The 20157-nt window shown below is 41.2% G+C and overlaps 1 protein-coding gene across 1 annotated transcript in view; it reads right to left on the bottom strand.

Moving 5' to 3' along the window:
- Positions 1-20157, bottom strand: part of MMP17 (matrix metallopeptidase 17) — a 1131886-nt gene that overhangs the window by 601889 nt on the left and 509840 nt on the right. The window lies entirely within an intron of this gene.

Raw genomic sequence — 20157 nt, 5'->3', positions numbered from 1 at the left:
CCCATCTTTGTGTACCTTCGGGAGACCTTGTATAACAGGAACAGTAGGTTTGTTTATATAAAAATATTCCAAAAGATGACTATCAAAAAGATTCATATCAAACATGCATTTAAGTAAAATCTGCACGTCATGTATAATAGTGTCGACTTGAATGCGACTAACTTCTCATAAAATAACTCATCACTTAGCATTGCCTGCATTTTAAACACATATCAGGTCCTATCTAATATCACTACTGGCCTGCCTTTATCCGCGGGCCTAATAATGATATCAGTATTGTTCTCCAACCCCTTCAACGCATTAAACTCATCTTTAGAAAGATTTTGCTTCCTCCTATAACAAGCATGTTTATTAGCATTAGCCTCATTTAAATCATACACATCTTGTATGACTAACTTTTCAAATGCAGCAATAAGAGAATTAGTCTTGGGTAAAAACAAACTGGGTTTGGAAAAAGTATTGCTATCTCCATTAGTTACACCTTCAGAATTATTAAACATCACTTTCAACCCCAGGTTCCTAGCAAATAACTTAACATCAAAAATGACATCCGTAAAATTAGAACAGGTAGAGGGTATATTAAATGATAACCCTCTACCTAAAACTCTTAGTTCATAAGGCGTCAAAGTTATACTGGATAAGTTCAACACTAGTCCTTTTTGGCATTTAAAAATGCCTTTTTTATTGTATTCTGCGTACTCACAGTTCCTTCCATCTTTCATTTGTTGCGGCTCCGACTCTGCCCTCGTTGGTGTTCCGTCAACCTCTGAAAAGTTTGCTCTTTCACTGGAAGTGGAAAATGGAGGTTGTATTGCTCGTTGAAGCTGAAAAAATGACCATCAATATCACTGCTGCTGCCAGAGGTAGATTTCTGTACTACCCCTGACCTGTGCACTTGTGCATTCGTGGTTATAATCTTCCTGCAAGTTCCCAGCTCCTTTACCAAAGCAACTTCACCCATTGATGGAGAAACACTTTGTAACTCTTCTGATCGTTGATTTGTAACATCACATGGAGCTGACAAAAGTTCAACACCGCCCCCTGGTGGACCATCACTGGTACTGCGTAGTTGCCAAGATCTCCCAGTCCCTTTTTCAAAATTCTCTCGAGGCCATATGAAGACATTCCCCAGTTGAAAATCATTACAATCTCAACAGATCTTACTGATTTTGGCTTTTTGTAGTTTAGACTCATATATTCAAAGGGAATCAAACATCTCTTTCATAGAGCAGGATAAGTTATTTCTTACACTTATTTCACTGAACTGCACTTCTGAAACACTTATAATTGTGCTATGCAGTTGATCTACTTTATTTTGCACTGTTATAAAGCTTTTTTTATTGTTTCACTGCATTTATGTACTGTTTTATACTGTTTTAACATTACTTAACTGTAAACTGCTTTTTCATACTGAGAGTTGTATTTTCTGTTTGTGAGTGCTCTATCCAAGCTTTTCTTTGCATTTTTGTCTATTTACAGTTAAAAGCATTCTCGAGTCTGCTCCTTGATCTGTTTAAAACTTTCATTTAGGGGCTATAGCTAGGAACTGTAATAGTGTGCATTACTATAATTGCATTTTTTAATTTAAATTACTAAATTGTAAACTGCTTTTTCATACTGAGACTTGCATTTTCTCTTTGTGGGTGTTCTTTCTATGCTTTTAAAGTGAGGTTTCTGTGCTCTGCTCAGCGACATAATCTTGATAGAGGCCTGTTGTCTAGGCTGGTAGTTTTGTTTGAGTTTCCTGTGTTTGTGGCAGCCATTTTCTGCTGATTGTCTTCATTATTATTGAGAGTAACAAGGCCTCCTGACCTTCTGCAGTACGACTGATTGGGTAATAGCAGGGGCTGAGTAGTAATCTGATCTTCCAACTCTTCCATTCTTACTGCTATATAAACCCTGTGTCTTATAAAGGTTCTGCTTGTATTGTCAGGCTCTGGATTGTATTGCATAAGTGGAAATTCCTTAAGATTCGAAGAGCAGGATAAGTTATTTCTTATACTTATTTCACTGAACTGCACTTCTGAAACACTTGTAATTGTGCTATACAGTTGATCTACTATATTTTGCACTGTTATAAAGCTTTTTTTATTGTTTCACTGCATTTATGTACTGTTTTATACTGTTTTAACATTACTTAACTGTAAACTGCTTTTTCATACTGAGAGTTGTATTTTCTGTTTGTGAGTGCTCTATCCGAGCTTTTCTGTGCATTTTTGTCTGTTTACAGTTAAAAGCATTCTCGAGTCTGCTCCTTGATCTGTTTAAAACCTTCATTTAGTGGCTACAGCTAGGAACTGTAATTTTCCCACCCACTCTCCCTAGTGTTGTGTGTTCTTATACTTGGTGGCTTTGCAGTTGCCCGCCCATACTGTATATTTGATCTGTGACACTCCTCCCAGTCTAGTGTCATTAGTTCACTCAGTCTAATAGAGAACATTTATGAAGGCCAGGTTTTTACCCAAATTTAAAAAGAGACCCCTAAAAGGTAGTTATTAGTATTAAAGTACAGTTTCAGTATGTATTATTTATGTTTGTTTTTATATTAAACCCATATGTTTTTTAGGTGTTTTGTGTTTTTAAACTTGTGTTTTTAAATTTGAATTTGTATCATGTGACATTTGATGTATAAACAGGGGTGTGTGCTTGTTAGTGCTTTTGTAATACACCTGATGATGCCTATTTGGTGAAAGTGCTTGTGTTTTGTAGTACTGCAGTAAATGTTTTATACTGGATATATCAGCTGTTTCTGTGCCTTCCTATTCATTTGCTGCTGGAAATTTTACTTTGGACACAGTAAGTGAGCCTTTTGTAGTGGTAGTAGTTTTTGTAATTAAATATAGGTTCATATTCTATGTACCAGCTTATTGGATCCTATTGGATGCTAGTCTATCTTACTAGTTAAGGTACAGACTTTTAATTGGCTAAATTCTGCAAAATATGGGTTTGATTTTCACACCCTACAGTGCTGTGTACCTTTTTAATTCTACTTAGCTAGTCAATATTCACAGATCACCACTTTTAATGTGCATATGTGTCTAGTGAGTTTTGTGTGATTAACAAAACCACTGTAAGATTAACTCAGGTGTCATGGACCCCTATTTGACAGATTACTTAATTTCAACAAGGATAAGAACAGGATAAAAGCAGCTTTCAGGCTGTCATTACAAACAGTATTGTGTGTGCAGCTGAAGCTATGTGAACACTTGAACAAAATCCACTGGATGTCTGTCAGCGAAAAGTATGATGTTGCCCTTGGAATGCTTGTCTGCAGCCTCCTAGTTCTTGATGACTGCCTTCTTTGTTGGAAGCTGACACTCAAGATCTTTTCTTATACCCAGCAAACTCCCCAAATCATATTGACTAGTAACCCCCAAGCTAGTCTTTCCATGTTTCTGCTTTCATGAACGCATACATCCAGACAGACAGCCAGTGTGACTGAGTTCAGGTGTGGACTACATTATCTCCTCAAGCTGTAACTGTGGAATTACTTGATTTTTATTGTTTTTAATGTCTGTCTTATAGTGTTAACTATGTAACTAGTCATTTTACTTCTTGATTATTGTTCATAGGTTCATAGGTTCATAGGTAGGTACTAGGCTATCGGCCCAAGGGCCTACGTAAGCCTAGCCAGCAAGGTTCCATAGCTTACGCCACCCAAGAAAGTTAGTTTCCTGTGCCACTGTCCAGCAGATACACAGAAGTGATCCCCGGGGTGTATTTCCTATTCCCCATCCACTCATCAATATTTTTCTTTAAGAGTGCTAATGAAGAACTTTACTTGACATACATGGGTAGCTTTTCCAGAGTATAGGAAGTCTCTGGGACAGGAATCTATCTCTCCAGCATGTCCTGTTTATTATGGTGACAAGGTTTAGGTCCCTAGAGCATGTAACTTGGAGGGATTGGGATTTCTTTAAGTGTAGCATGTCCAACAGCTCTGGGTTTGACATAGCTTTATATATTACGCAGAGATCACCTTGGAGTAGGCGATATGCTACAGAATAAAGCTGGAGTTTTTTGAGGCGGTCAGTGTTGGGCATTTGTTTGAGGCCAGTAATCCTCTTTGTGAGGTACTTCTGTGGCCTTTCTAGCTTCTGCAGATGTCTTGTGAGAGGTACATTCCAAAAGGGGCGTTGTACTCTATAATGGATCTAATGAGTGATGAGTAGAGGGGAACAATGACCTCTTTTTTCCTGGATGAGAACCCTTTTGTGATGAGGTGTGCCATGTAGAACGACTTCCTGACTACTGTGGCAATGTGACTATCAAAGGAGAGACTACTGTCCACCTGGGTCCCAAGGTCTCTTATCACACATTCGGTGTTAAGTAGCTTGCTGCCTATGTGGTAGTGCATGGTTTCAGAGTTTTTACCAAAGGGGATGACACTGCACTTTTTGGCATTGAGCTTGAGGCCATGGCTCTGACACCAGGCATCTGTCCCAGTGAGGCCCTTCTGTAGGATGTCCACATCATTTGAGGACTTGACTATGGCTCCTAGTTTGCAGTCATCTGCGAACATCGTTAGCCAGAGGTCTTCTGTGTTAGCCTGTACTTCAGAGAAGTAGATACCAAACAGGAGAGGTCCCATGATGGTATGTTATGGGAATTATATTTTACATATAGCAAATGGTGACTAATAATCTAATTTCACTGCTGATTACTATATATAAAGTATTTTTGTATTCTGTATTACTGTTTCTCTTGTTATTGCTTTTTCCCAAGGTCATGGCTGTCACAGCTCCTATAGGCTATTTCACTTACATGATTAGTAAAAGGATAATAGGCAAATACTATGAAGCATGAAAAATATTACAGGAATTTACTGTGTATAGAAGACAATGAGGGAACATAAGATACACAGCAGAAATGTTTATATAGGCCTAGGTGGTCAACAGTGTCTATGGGGTGGCAGATTTTAAAAATTATGTATGAAACAACAACATGACTTAATCTGAACAAATAAGTCAGCAAAATGACACAGAGTGAACAAAGAGGGCAGATATGTTAGGAGTAATATGAAACCATTTTCTTTATGTAAAGGATGGTGAATGCATGAAAGAACCATGTTAAGGATGCTATAGGGTCAAATGTGATTAGGACATTCATTAATCCATGAGACATGTTTAGAGACATGAAAAATTAACTAGTTTAGATTAACTAGCAACTGCAGCCTATCTGGTATGCAGGGAGATGGGCAGATTTTGTTGGCCAAATAGTCCTTTTTTTTCCTGCTATCAAATTCTATGTTTTTACACCTCAAAGACTGAAGCCTAGTTATTTATTCCTCACAGAGTTTTCAACAGCCTTAAAAAGCTATTATTTTTTTAAAAGACTGTCTGTCACAGCTTTTGTAATTGTTATTTATGTGTTATTATAGTTACTCATGTTTGTGGAAACAGGTGTACGTCTATCAGCTTAGAAAAATAATATAAACCAATCTAGCAGACACAGTATTCTCTCTCAATTTCAATGCAACCCTATTATCCCTGCAACAGATGTTGACAATGTTTCTGAGAAGTCCATGGAGGCACTGCATTCCTAAATGCCTTTTAAACATTGCTCACACAAACTTGACATGTAAAGAGCTTGACATATTTTGACTTAAATGCCCCTGGAGTAAACTGCAAAAGAAATAAGCAAAATGCTTTATGCATAAGCTATTCCTTGTGATGACTCCATTCACCCTGAAGATGGCAGTATTGAGTCACACAGCCAACAGAGTTTTTTTTTTTGTTATATATTATGCATCATTAAAGAGCACCAACCATACCCTAAATTAACTAAATGCAGAAGAGCATTACTTCCTGGTAAGAACACAGTAATGTCATCACTTGCAGTGCTGGAAAAGACGCAGATCTTATTTGGATTTCAAGATGTCAGTAACATGAGTTAATTCGGCACCCATCTCCCACTCAAGATTTTAGACTGCAGGCAGCTTACTAAGTCATTATAATGAAGGCTTCACCATTGTACACAGTACTAAATGGGGACATCGTGCATGTTCATTTCTGTAGTCTTGATACACTTGTTTTTATTCAGGCAGTTAGTGCAGACGATTAAGTCTATGCTATTAATAAGCTCCTTCCTGTAATTCAAGGCTTGATTTTTTCAGTCTCCATTTGCTTACTGTGTGACCCTGAGCACGTCGGTTAACCAGTCAGTGCTCTGGGGAAGTTGGGCTATACTCATTGCTGGTCTCCTGGACTACTTGTGATCCACTGGTATTTAGAAGAAAGAAATTCCTATTAGGCATTCTTGTTTCTGCTTTGGTTATGTAGCTTGTTTTAATGTTTGACCATAAGTGGGGTGTAATGCCAACATTTTTATCTGTAACAAAAGTTTCTACATTGGGGGTGAGTGTGTGTGCGTGGGTGTGTGTGTGTGTGTGTGTGTGTGTGTGTGTGTGTGTGTGTGTGTGTGTGTGTGTGTGTGTGCGCGTGAGCTTGTGAGTTAATGTGTTTGATGTGTGTGTGTCTGTCTTATGTGTGTGTGTGTGTGTGTGTGTGTGTGTGTGTGTGCGCACGCACGCGTGTGTATCTACTGTAGTGGTAGTGCAGGGAAAACGGTGCTAAGTACCTTAATGTGTATAGTATGGGTTAGGGGCAAGGATACAGTTAGGGTTAGGGCTAACACACATGGCCAAAGTTGGACCTTTTCCTCATGTGTGTAGCACAAAATCAAGCATACTCCTTTTAGCCAGTCATACTGTTTCATTTTTTATATAATAAATAATTTATATGTTTATGCATATACATATAAACACACAGGCAGTGTGTGTGTGTGTGTGTGTGTGTGTGTGTGTGTGTGTGTGTGTGTGTGTGTGTGTGCGCGCGCGTGTGTGTGTGTGTGTGTGTGTGTGTGTGTGTGTGTGTGTGTGTGTGTGTGTGTGTGTGTGTGAGATATGTTGCTGACCAGCTCACTGCCATGGAAATTATTAAGAGGATAACTGACTGGTTAGTATAAGTACGATTTCAAAAGCATGAGGAAATGCAATATAATTATGCCTGAAACACTACTTTTCTGACCCACTTTGACTTGAGTCTTTTGGGTAATTGCTTCAAATTAGTTGCTGACTATTTAAACTTTAGTAAACTTCACTGACTGTCCTGTCAGATGTGCATTCAATGTGTATGTCAAGAGTATTAATCCAGCTGAGATATTTTTTTTAATTTACAAAATAGTTTTACTATTTAACAGGGCATTGTACATACTAAGTAATGATGGATACAATTAATTTATTGATTTTGTGATATCTAGGGCAAAAAAGTTGTATCAAAGGAAAAATATTTTTGGTAGACAATGCTCCAACTGAAAAATCAGTCTATTTTATATGCAGAGGCAGAGTTAAGGTTTAATTAAGATGAGAGGATGTGGAAGGCACAGTCACTTACTTGGGGAGTGCAGTGCTCCCCTATACAAAAATGTTACTTATTTTTAGATATGGAAGAGTCATACATTGCTACCCTACTGGAAAATGAACATTCTCCGACAGGGTATTAATGTACAGATATCACTCATTAAAAAAGAATTCTGATGTTTCATTGCAGCATAATAAGTAGCCTTGAGGCACAGGATGAAAAAAAGAAAAGCCACCTTTTTCATGTTTGATAAACATGGCTTTGTGTTTTAATGTGCATAAAAAAATAATAAAAATAAAAAAAAGCAATGCGGATGTATATGTGTATGTATGTGTATGTCAGTGAGAGTGAGAGAGAGAGACACACTCATCACAGCAGCATAGCACGAGTAGGGCAAAGGGGGTAACCTCTCAGGGCCTTTGATCAAGAATTCTGGATAAAGCAAACATCAGGAAAAAAGATGTAAAATCAGTGAAATATTTTAAACATAACTTTAGTGTTAGCATTCATTTTCTCGACAAAAAAGTATAGTGAAACTATAGTCTCTGCCTAATTATTGAAATGAATCTTCATTAATGTACCAGAAAATCAAACATTTTGAAGGGGTGCAGTAAAATTATGGACAGTTGAGAGGTATAGGGGGAAGGATTATTCTAATGCCTTGCACTAGTTGCATTGTTTTCATTCATTTAATCACAATGAAACATCTAAAGTGTGCTCAGTCAAGAACGTAGCTGTAATTGCTGTGCATGTGAGTGAGTGAGTGTGTGTGTGTGTGTGTGTGTGTGTGTGTGTGTGTGTGTGTGTGTGTGTGTGAGTGAGTGAGTGAGTGAGTGTGTGTGTGTGTGTGTGTGTGTGTGTGTGTGTGTGTGTGTGTGTGTGTGTGTGTGTGTGTGTGTGTGTGCGTCTGTCTGTTTGACAGCCAGCTACTTCCTGGATAAAACCCACCCTGTTGGGTATTATTCCTTGCTTGTGAACTGTGGTTTCAGAATGTCAGCTGTACTGTACTTGGCTTCAGGGAATTCTTCTTGGTTAAATGGTAAACAGCCATGTAACAGAATACATTGCAATTCTGGGTAAGTAATTCCTATTTATTTACTTATTTTTAACTGCTTTGAGTTCCTAACCACACACTGCCATCAAGTCCCCCTCTTGGTCACCCTATAGTTCCATTTATTTCTCCTAGGGGTGAGGGCATCCTGGCCTATTTGTTCCCCTCCTGGGAGAGAGCTGAGCAGACATAAATATAGAAAACAGCTAGTCTAATATTACTATTTCTATCTATCTCTAAGAGAAATCATTGTTCTAAATACTACTTACATACAGAGCATGTGCTGGTGAGTGGATGTTCCTACTAGATCCAAGAAGACAAGATATAAAATGATGTTCTTTCTTTCTGAGATGGCCCTTAAATTGATAATACACAGTACTGCTGGGTCATTTCAGATTACATCATTCTTGACACCTCTGCTGAAGTTTCCCAGGCTCACAGAACTCATAATTTAACATATCTTTGTAATCTTTCACCTGCCAGGAAACCACAGCAATAAAGGACACTTTACATGTAAAATCTAGTAATTATCTCTGTCTTAAAACTATAGAAAGAATTTGCTAGCCAGACATCCTGTCTCCGAGCTTGAGATCAAACACAGTTGTAAACTGCTTTACTTATCAGCTTTCTTCCAACTGGGTGCACTGTAGTTACATTTTGAAGCTCAGTACAACATATAGTTTAATCATAAAATATAGTTCTCCTTGCCTTTGTAAAACAAGCCTGTGGATTATATTAATATTTACAAATGACATAGAATTATTTACAAAATTCTATCTAGACGGGCTGGCAGCCTTCACAATCACCTCCCCCTCGGAGAACTCAAGAATTATTTACAAAATTCTATCTAGATTGGGGTGGCAGCCTTCACAACCCCCCCCAAGAGAACTCAAGCTAGTTTTTCAAGTGACCCTTGAGAAGCGTTGCTTGAGAGGGTTAGGTCTATCTGGGTATACCTACTCCATTCCCTGTCTTGAGAGCCCATCTGCATTGTCATTTCTAATCCCACAGCAGTGCTGCACTGACATATCATATGCTTGCAACCCTAGGTCCACCTTAGCAACTTGGTATTTTGCTGGCTGGGTCGATGTAACCATGTTAGGGGATTGTGATCTGTAAGTACAGTGAATTTCCTTCCATACAGAAAAGGCTGACGTTTCTGCAGTGCCCACACTATGGCTAGACATTTCTTTTTTACAGCTGCATAGCATTCCTCCCTGGGTTGAAGCCTATGACTGAGATAAACCACTGGGTGCACTTCTCCCTCTGAAGAAGTCTGGCTAAGTACAGCCCCCACCCCATGGTTTGAAGCATCCACCTGCACAACAAATTATTTGCTGTAATCTGGACTGGCTAACACAGGGGGTCCTCCCAAAGCTTCTTTAAGCTTCTGGAATGCCTGCTCACATGCTGCGGTTCACACTACCTTATCTGGCCTGTTTTTCCTTGTCAGGTCTGTCAGGGGAGAAGCTATGGTACTAAAACTGGGGACAAACTTTCTGTAGTACCCTGCTGTCCCTAAAAATGCCCTCACCTGCTTTTTGGCAACAGGTGCAGGCCATGCCTGAATGGCTTCCACTTTGGCAAGTTCTGACCTGATCTTACCACTCCCCACTCTATGTCCCAGGTAGGAGACCTCTGCCATACTCACCTGACATTTGCTGGGCTTAATGGTCAGCCCTGACCTCTGTAGTCTGACCAGCACCTCCCTGACATGCTGAAGGTGCTCCTGCCAGGAATGGCTATAGATGGCAATATCATCTAGGTAAGCAAAGGAAAAATCTCTTGCTCCTGCTAGGATATTATCTACCTACCTCTGGAAGGTCTAGGATATGAAAGTCTAGGATATGATCTACCAGCCTCTGGAAAGTTGCTGGGGCATTTTTCATCCCAAAGGGCATCATTGTGAACTCAAGCAAGCCAAAAGGAGTCACAAAGGCTGACCTCTGTCTAGCACTGGGAGTCAAGGGCACCTGCCAGTAACCCTTAGTAAGATCAATGGTGGTAAGATAACTTAGCCCCACCCAGCTGCTCTAGGGCTTCATCCGCCCTAGGCATGGGATAAGCATCTGACTCTTTGTGACTATTTAATTTCCTGTGGTGCACACAGAACCTGGTGCTGCCATCCTTCTTTGGCACCAGCACCACTGGGGAGGCCCAGGGACTGTTGCACTCCTGAATTACCCCTAGTTCCAACATTTCCTGTAGCTCCTCCCTCAAAGTCTGTTTGACTCTCTCAGGAACCCTATAAGGGGCCTGCCTAATAGGCCTTTGGGGGCCTGTATCCACTTGGTGCTGCAGTGAACATGTCCCCAAACCCTTGTAACACTGCTCAGATTTCCCGAACCTGGGTAGGAGATAGCTGCTGGGACATTTCTACCACTTCCTCTGAGGTGTCAGTCCGAGCATCACTGTGGAGATCAGTCACCAGATCTCCCCCTCCTGCAGTCCAGTGCAACTATTCAGCACAAGGGCATCCCTATCATGGTAAGGTTTCATCATGTTAACATGGTACAGTTTGTGCCCCTGCTTCCTGCCTAGCAGTTTCACCATGTAGTTAATATCACTGACCTTCCTTACCATCTTGTGCGGTCCCTCACAGGCTGCTTGTAGTTTGTTGTGTCTGACAGGAATGAGAACCATTACCTGCTGCCCTACAGCATGCTCTCTAGCTCGAGCATTCCTGTCATACCAAACCTTTTTCTGCTGTTGGGCTTCTGCCAGGTTCTCCTGGGCCAAGCTCATGAGTTCTCTGAGCCTTGTTCTGAGGCTTTGGACATATGCCACAACAGACTCCTTGTGAGATTCACACTTACCATAAAACTCATCCCAAATTAAATCTACAGGCCCCCCTCACCCTATGCCCATACAACAATTCAAAGGGTTTAAAACCTGTGGATTCATGGGGAACATCTCTGTAAGCAAACAACAGATGGGGAAATATTTGTCTCAATCCCTCTTAAACTGGTCTGCAAATGCTTGTAGCATGGACTTGATTGTAGAGTTTAACCTCTCAACTAGACCATTAGTCTGGGGATGGTAGGGGTGGTCTTTAGGTGCTTCAATCCACAGTACTTCCATAGACAAGCCAGCAGGTCTGACATGAAATTGGCACCTCTGTCAGTCAGTATTACTTTTGGGAAACCTACCCTGCTGAAAATCTCTAACAAAGCATTTGCCACCTTTTCTGCCTCAATGGAGGACAAAGCCACTGTCTCAGGGTATCTTGTAGCATAATCAACTACCACTAGGATATACTTTTTCCCTGTGGTACTTGGGGTACTCAGAGGCCCCATAATATCCATAGTTACCCTCTGAAATGGCTCCTCAATTGCAGGCAAAGGCATCAAAGGAGCTTTCACCTTGTCTCCTGTCTTGCCTATCTTTTGGCACTGCTCACAGATCCTGCAGTACCCTGTTACATCTCTGGAAATTCCAACCCAACAGAAGTTCTGCATAATACATCTCTTTGTATGTTTTATGCCCATATAACCTGCAAAGGGAATATCATGGGCTATGGGTAGAAGTGCCAGATGGTAGCCTCTAGGCATTACCAACTGCTGTATTCTCTCACATTCTTGCCCTCCCTCAGGGGTCCACTCTCTATACAGTAACCCTTTGTCCCTGTATACAGATTCCACCTCACTAGCTACCTGCCTCAGGCCTTGTAATGTAGGGTCTGAGAGCTGAGCCTGTCTCAACTCTCTCTTTGTAACCTTTCCCAGCTCCTCTTCCACAGGATGTCTGGCATCCTCTGACAGTGGTGCCTCACACTCAGCCTGGATACTACTACTCAACTCTACCTTTGCAGCCACTCTGTCCAAGGGAGTATCAGTACCCACAAGCAGCTGTGGCTCACTGCTACAGGGTAGCTCCCTCCCTGAAGTAACCACCTCACCAGTCCTGTTTGCAATTATGTGGCCTGACTGGGTTTCCTCCAGGTTACCAGGCCCACATGCTTGTCTCCCAAGCCTGACTGTGTGTAACTGTATTAACACACAGTACTGCCTTATCAAAATCCTTCCATATCAGGACATCTGCAGGATGGCAGTTTTGCACCCTTGTTGTCTCAAGACAACCTACTATTGGTATTTTGTCATTCCCACTTACTGGCTCCCTCACCTTTTGTTCCCCGCCTTGCCTCCATGGACATCTATATGCCACATGGCCCCACTGGTTGTATTCAAAACATTTAACCCTAGGCCCTGGACGTGTACCTGGACTAGTGGCTTCCCCTGCTAATGGCAGATTCTGTTGGGGCAGTCTGGGCTTCCCACCATGGGTTCCTTTAGATCTATGAGCAGCAGTGGGCGTCCCTTTCCTGTGTAGTGATGACCTGTTTGCTAGGTATAGGTCTCCCTTCTTCCCCAATTCATTGAAAGTAGCACATTGTCTATCAGCTAACCAGATCCTCATGTCCTCAGGCAAAGTTCTAAGGGCTTGTTCCCTCACCAAAAGGTCTGCCAGCCCTTCAAAAATGGTGACCTGACATCCATTCACCCACCTATGAAAATAAGTGCTCAGTTCAGCAACATATTCACACACACTTTCATTTGCCTTGCGTCTATACTCACAAAATCTTTTCCTATAAGCTTCAGGTGGTAGCTTAAAAATTCTAGCAAACAATTCTTAACAGCAGTATAATTAAAAAATTCACAATCAGATAGTTTAGACAGCACTGTTACAGCTTTACCATGGAGTAAGGTGGTCAGGAACCGTACCTAGAGCCTTTGTTCAACATCATACTGTTTACATACTCTCTCAAACATATGAATGAAACTATCAAAATGATCCCTCTCTGTAAATTGTGGAAGAAATTTACAGACCTTTTGCGCTTCTGGGGTCCGGTTACTCCCTTCCTCATTACCTCCATGACTCTGGTGAACAGTCAGCATCTCCTTTTCATGCTGCCTCTGCCTCTCCTTCTCCTCAGCTTCTGTTTCCAAGCATATGGCCTCCAACTCAAGTGTTTTTAGCTCCAGATGGATTTTTAAGTCCTCTGTAAAAAGGTCAAACTGTCCATTCTCTGAGTGTTGTACATCTCCACGGCCAGTCTGATTGTCCTCCTTGTTGTTATTGTCTGATGCAGCTGTGACAAAAGCTGCAATAATTTCTGCTTTAGTCAGGTTTCCATGCACCAATCCTTTAGCCAACTGGCTCCTTGTCAGCTTGCCATACTCCTCTGCTGACATGCTTGCCTGTTCTCCCTAACTAAGCTAACAAAATAAATAAAACACTTGTGATCTGAACTCTGAATGTTCACTGCATGGCTGATTTAGAGTACAAAAACACCTTCAGTAATCACCGTACACAAGTTACAGGAATTCACTATCCACACCACTACAAGCCAATTAGTATGTGATGTGGCTAACTCACCACTAACAATTAATATTTGATGTGGATATCCCACCACTGCCACCAATTAATATGTGATGCCCATTTACTGGCCTAGTAATTTATTTATTTATTTTATTTATTTATTTACATTTGTTGACCGGGAGTGTCCGACTGGACATAGGTCCATTTTCAGCGGAGGCCCAGGGAGAAAAGCTCCACAGTTAAAATAAACAGACAGTAGTTACACTGGATTACATAGTGATTAACAATTTAACATAGAAATTAATTACAAACATATTTACAGATGAAGAACATAGTACATCAGTAGACAGCTAGAATCTTTATCTGTGAAGTACATAACAGACATTAACAAATGTTACAATAAGAAGTTCCTGCTGTATAATAAGTACTAGGCTTATGAGCATCTAAGCTTGCTATAATCAAGGTAGTTAGTGGGGTGGAAAGAAAGGTAGTGGTTGGATGGGGTAGGTGATTTTAGAGTGGGAGTTGCAAGGGCATAGCCAGCATGTTTTTAGGTGCGCTTTTAGTAAAGTTTTGAAGTGGGTGCATGATGGTACGGAGGTAATTGTGGGTGGGAGGGAGCTCCATAATTTGGCTATGGCGCAAGAGAATAGTGCTTCACCAGCAGAATTATTGGCTTTAGTGATCTGTAAGTGATTTTTGTTGCTGGATCTTAGTGGTCTGGTGGTGCGATAGGGCTGGAGTAGATTCTGGAGGGATGGGACATTTAGTGGATGGTTTACTAGATTGTGGGCGAGTGATAGTTGATACCATTGAAGGAGGTGAGGGAGTTCAAGCCAGCCCAGTTCAGCAAGTGAGAGACAGTGATGACTACGGTAGGATGCCCCTGTGGTGAATTTGGCGATTTTGTTGTAGCAGGTCTCTAGCTTGTTTAGATCGCATTGCCTTAGGTTGGTATATATTGGAGATGCATAAAGTAGGGTGGAGATAAGGTGGGAATTTGCTATTGAAATCTTTGCTGCTTTGGTGAGAAGTTGCTTATTTCTGTATAACGATCCTATTTTTTTGTGGACTTTTTTTATGGTCATGGATATGTGAATGGCAAATTTTAGTTTATTGCCTATTTCCACTCCTAGCAATTTGGTGTGTTCAGTTGGGTATATAGTGGTGTTGTCTTTTGCTGTGATGTTAAAGTGAGAGTTGTTTTGAGTATGTTTGGTGGGTTGGAAGATGAGTAGTTTAGTTTTGTTTGGGTTGAGTATTAATTGGGCATCGGATAACCAAGTTCCAACAGAGGAAAATGCTTCCTGTGTGACTTTTTGCAGTTTGGGTAGGGACTGGGCTGAGCAGATGATGGTTGAGTCATCTGCGTATTGTATGAGTGTGCCATGTTTGGTGGCAGAGGCTAGATTATTGGTGAAAACAGAGAAGAGTAGGGGTCCAAGGATGGATCCTTGGGGAACCACTATGGAGACAGATAGTTGTTGATATATGTCATTCTGCCATACAATGGATTGTTGGCTGTCAGACAGGTAACTCTGAAACCAGTTGGTGACTGATTGAGAGAAGGATAGGTTATTGAGGACAGAGATGAGTTGTTTGTGTGAGGCCATGTCAAATGCTTTAGATAGGTCTAGGAAAGTAGCAGAGGAGAGATAGCCATTGTTTTTATGCTGAAGGATAGTGTTAGTAAAGGACAGTAAGGCAGTGGTGGTGCTATGGTTTGGACGGAAACCATGCTGAGTACTGGGAAGAAGGTTGTTAGTAAGGAGGTAGTCTGAGACCTGAGAGTGTATGCATCTCTCTAGTATTTTGGAGAGTGGAGAGAGAATAGCTATGGGGCGGTAACTGGTTAGTTCTGTGGAGGGGCCGCCTTTGTGGAGGGGAATTATATGTGATACTTTCCACAGTGTGGGAACATAACTTTCTGATACAGATCGGTTAATCAAGATGGATACTGGGTAGGCCAGAGCATCAGCTGCGATTTGTAGGTATTCACTTGGGAGGTTGTCTGCTGCTAATTTGGTGGGTTTAAGTTTAGTTAAGAGTTTTTTTTATGTTGGAGGTAGGTACAGGAGAAAAAGAGAAGGCAGTGGGGAGATTACTAGTTGAAGGTGTGGGTTGGAGGGGAGGAGGGGGTTGTGTTGTTTAGCTAGTGATAGTATGGTTTGTGTGAAGTTTGTGTTGAATGAGGTAGCAATATTTTTGGAGGAGTGAGGGATGTTAGGACGAGGGGTACTGACTTTACCTGGGTGGAGGATGGAGTTTATGGAGGACCAGAATTGTTTGGGGCTGTGCTGGGAGGAGTCTAGGGCAGACTGGTAGTATTGGAATTCGTCCTGTTTTTTTTAGCTTTTTAACTCTATTGCGTAGTTCTAGGAATTTCTGTCTAGTTGAGGGGGGTTTTGGTTTTGCTCCAGTGCTCCCAGGTTTTATCCCTGTTTTTCATTTCTGACTTAGTGGTTTTCTGTAGCCATGGGGAGGGTTGCGCTTTCGTTCTGGAAAGTCTTATGGGGGCATGGTAATTAAGGATGCTCAGGAAGGTAGTATTAAAAACTTCAGTTGCGTCATCAAGACTGGGGTACTTTAGGGGATGCCAGTTACATTCTTTGAGGGATGAGATGAATGTGAGTGGGTTAAAGTTTAGTTTTTTACGTATTTGATGGTAGATGACAGGTTTAGCTTGGTATATGTATTTTTTGAGTAGGAATGTTGGGGAGTGATCACTGAGGCTATCTGATAAGCAGCCTGTTATATATGACTGGGGGCTTTTACTGACTAGTATCCAATCCAGGGTAGTGTGCTTGCTGGAGTTTTTATTTATCCTGGCTGGTGACTGGACTAGTTGGGTGAAGCCATGAAGGTTTATATGATGGGTTGGATTGTTGCCAGAACAGAATTGCCAGTCAATAATGAAATCACCTAAAATGATAGTTTCTTGGGAGAGATGGTGGGTAGACCAGCTGAGGAGGTTTTCTAGTGGAGGGATGTTTTGGCCAGGTGGGAAATAGCATCCAATTATGTTGATGGTTTTGTTTTGGTTTATTTTGAGGTTGGTATATATTATTTCTTCATTGCCTATTTGTGGAGCTGATGATTTTAAGATCTGGATGTTTAGACGCTGTTTAAATATTATAGCTACACTGCCTCCTTTCTTGTTTAGCCGGTCTACTCTTAGTATGTTGTAACCGGTAGGGAGTATTTGCTCACTGGTAATGTGAGGTTTTAGCCAGGTTTCTGTCAGGATGACTATATCTGGGGAGTACAAGTCTATGGTGGCATGGAGTTCATGGACTTTGTTGGATATACTTCTAATATTTAGGCTTAGTAGAAGGAAGTCACTTGGCTTTCTATTGGCTGTGATATGGGAGAAGTTGTGGTTTCTAGTCTGATTATGAGGATTGGGGTTGGAGATGGAAGGGACAGGGTTGGGGTGGATGTCTCCACTTAGGGCTAGTTTTGATATACATGAGGTTATTAGTTTTCTCAGTTTTTGAATGTGTTTGTTTATTAGGGAAACTTTATGATTGTGCTCTGTGAGTAATAGGTATGGTGGGAGGGTTACTATGTTCAGTTGTTGGGATGCTTTATGTTTGAGTAATATAGTTGGTAGAATATGCGGGGGGTGCATAGGGATGGTTCTTGAGTTGGTGGGAGGGGAGCTGAGTGAGGGTGAGACGTGAGTGGTGGTGTGAGTAGTAGTGCAGTGGTAGTGGTTGAGTGGGGGAATGATGGAGCTTTGGTAGGATGTAAGATATGCAAGGAGAGTGCATGCAGTGAGCATAGGTAAGGTATTCTTGTACATGTTAGTTGAGGAGATGTGATAGTAGTGGGAAAATGGAGGAGGTAGTGTTGGGTTAGCGCTGTGGTTGGCTATTGGAAAGATGGGAGGGATTTGTGAGTGTAATAAAGGTAGGACCACTGGGGGTGGGAGGGAATAGGGGGCAGGGTGGGAAGCAAAGTGGGTAGAGACCCTGTTAGTTGCTCTTATGAGGGGGCTGGAAACAATCAGGTAACAGAGTAAACTGATAAATGAACATATGATAGTGACAAAGGGTGGTTGTAGTTTTAAAAATGGTGCCTGCCACAGGTAATATTTATTAACTTTGGGATTGGCTTAAGGTAATAAACAGGGAAGGGGGAGGGGGAGAACAAGGGTGTGAGCAGGCAGTTATTTTGTACTGCTGCTAATGAGCCAAAGCAAAGACAAGTTTGTATTTAAGAAACAGTCAGAATTGATCAAGGACTGCTCTGAAACTGTAAGTAATTTCTTAATCATTTCTCAGGTGGAAAAACAGGATAACCTTGTATCAGTAGGCTACTGTGGTCTCAGTTTAAATTAACAAACACACAGTATTGATCAGCTATGGATACTATTTGTTAACAGAAGGGAATAAGAGAGAAAGTGGAAGATGAGTGTGTGTGTATGTGTGTGTGTGTGTGTGTGTGTGTGTGTGTGTGTGTGTGTGTGTGTGTGTGTGTGTGTGTGTGTGTGTGTGGGAGGGGGCTGCTTACAAGCCAAAGCACAGTGCTCTCCAAGGGAAAATGAATATTGTCTCAAACAGGTAGTAACATACTCAAAGTTAACTTTAGCTGCTTGCAGACAGTAATCAAGGAGCCTCAATCCTCACCACTAACGAGTGAGGGGCATCCACATTGGGAAGATAACAAGTACACACACAGTAAAGTACAATTTCCCTTAAGAGCACACAGAGATCACAGTCAGTCTGAGGCTGGTTTCTCCCTTTCTCTCCAGATCCCCAATAAGCCACTGGCACAGCTATAGTGGTCAAACCAAAACCTCCAGCACCCTCTCTGTCCAGCCAGTGCTTCGTGTCTCTGCCCAAGTAGCTGACACACACACACACACACACACACACACACACACACACACACACACACACACACACACACACACACACACACACACACTTTGAGATATGAGTTATATACAAACACACAGACACTCCTGGGAAAGGCTGGCACAGATTCTCCAGCTATGCCTCCTTCTCTCCAGACTATAAGGGAGAAATCACTGCCACCAACCACTATTTATCACCTACTAAAAAGGCCCTTACCAAAGGGTGTCCAATTTTACTGTGCAATATTATTATTATCCAATTAGTAAGTGTGACGAACAGCAAGGCTTTTGGAGTAGCTTTGTACAGTATCACTCAAAACAAGCAAGTACTCTAGAGCTTAAATTATCTCTACACAAAACAGCCACAGTTAAAAGGTTTAAAATATTTAATAAATAATAAAAACACAAGACAATACTCATTACAAAATTATATCTAGCTAGGCTGGCAGCCTTCACACAGGCCACTAGATTAGTGTGGTTTGTCTGGGTTAAAAATTGTGTTTATTCTTCTCAATCACAGAGCTGGCAAACTGTATAGCTTACTTTAAGTACACCTTGCATTTAATTGGTACTGTTTAACTTGCTTTAAACATAAATTGCATTTAACCAGTGATGCAATATAGCAATAACCCACGCCTGGGTGTGGGTAATGCTGGATTTACCCACGGTTGGCGTGGTTTGGTCCCGAGGGCGAAGCCAGGACCAAACAAAGACAACCGTGGGTAAATCCAGCATTACCCACCAGAAGTGGTTATTGTTATATACAATGACATTATTTAGGAAAAGAAATAATTACTTTTCTTAAATAATGGCATTGTATAATGCCTCTTTGCTGCCTTTCCGCAGCTGTCTGGTATTCCGCGGCAGTTCTGATGTACTGCGCATGCCTACGCAGTACATCAGAGCTGTGGGCAAAAGCAACGGAGAACACAAGATCTCCATTGCTTTTTACTGTTTCGCTATGTTAAATGGGTTTAACATAGCGAGGCAGCTTTAAAATAAGCAACGGAGATCTCCGTTACTTATTTTAAAGCTGTCTCGCTATGTTAAACCCATTTAATATAGCGAGACATTTTAAAGCAACGGAGATCGCAAGATCTCCGTTGCTTTTATACTGTGTCGCTATGTTAAAGGAGTTTAACATAGCGAGACAGCTTTAAAAAAAGCAACGGAGATCTGTGTTGCTTTTTTTAAACCTGTATCGCTATGTTAAAGTATTTTAACATAGCGAGACAGTGTTTTATACTAACGGAAAAGTCCGGTGACGGACCTTTTCCGTTAGTATATTGAGGGATTTACAACGGGCACTCTGGTTGGGCTGGCCAATCAGCGTGCACGTTTTAGAGGAGGAATTGTATAATAACTGATTGTTCACAGAAACATAACTGTAAGGGAAATGTCCTAAGCTTAACTAATTATACCATGGATGCTACGCATGATTACAGCATGAGTATCTGGACAAAAATACTGCTTTACAGTATTAAGATATCTACTGGAGATCAATCCTTGAAAAGTGAAATGGCAAATTAAAAATCCTAAATGGAGCTATGAGGTGAAAATACCTT

This window comes from Protopterus annectens, chromosome 4.part0, assembly GCF_019279795.1.
Source record: "Protopterus annectens isolate FY-2018-M chromosome 4.part0, PAN1.0, whole genome shotgun sequence".
In the NCBI taxonomy this organism is placed as follows: domain Eukaryota; kingdom Metazoa; phylum Chordata; order Ceratodontiformes; family Protopteridae; genus Protopterus; species Protopterus annectens.
The sequence above is the reverse complement of the archived record's forward strand: the minus strand, read 5'-3'. Positions and strand labels throughout refer to the sequence as shown.